Raw genomic sequence first — 443 nt, 5'->3', positions numbered from 1 at the left:
CTGGCGTTGAGCTCTGGCTGCAGTGTGGGAACAGGGACGCGCTGGGTGACTCCAGCGAGAAGCGGGCGATCCTTGCTCGGTCCTTGTTACGAATGTCATGATGTTCGTGGAGCCCCAGCCCCGTAAACCATGTGATTTGAATGACGGGGATTTCTTTCTGGCTGTCTGAGATGGTGACACACAAGCATTTATAGAAGGAGCCTAGAGTTAACTACAACTTATACCTTGTTTTGAGCTCATTCAGGCTATTTTATTTGGTTACTTTCAGCAAACTTTTCCGGGTTTGTTTGCTTTTTCTTTTCAAGAAAATATCGAGCGCTTTGAGGCTCAGCTCTATCGTGTTTGCATAAACATGTCAGAATCTCTGCAGCGCAGATGATTAGAATTGGTCTCTAGTCATGAAAGGAGAGATTAAAAGCACTTGAATCACAGGTGATGCACGG

General features: G+C 46.0%; 1 long non-coding RNA gene across 8 annotated transcripts in view; it reads left to right on the top strand.

The window, feature by feature from the left end:
• The window catches only part of LOC108444764, a 250,212-nt gene that overhangs the window by 70,162 nt on the left and 179,607 nt on the right, over positions 1 to 443 (top strand). The window lies entirely within an intron of this gene.

Source organism: Corvus brachyrhynchos, unplaced genomic scaffold (genome assembly GCF_000691975.1).
Source record: "Corvus brachyrhynchos isolate BGI_N302 unplaced genomic scaffold, ASM69197v1 scaffold221, whole genome shotgun sequence".
Taxonomy (NCBI): Eukaryota; Metazoa; Chordata; class Aves; order Passeriformes; family Corvidae; genus Corvus; species Corvus brachyrhynchos.
The sequence above is the reverse complement of the archived record's forward strand: the minus strand, read 5'-3'. Positions and strand labels throughout refer to the sequence as shown.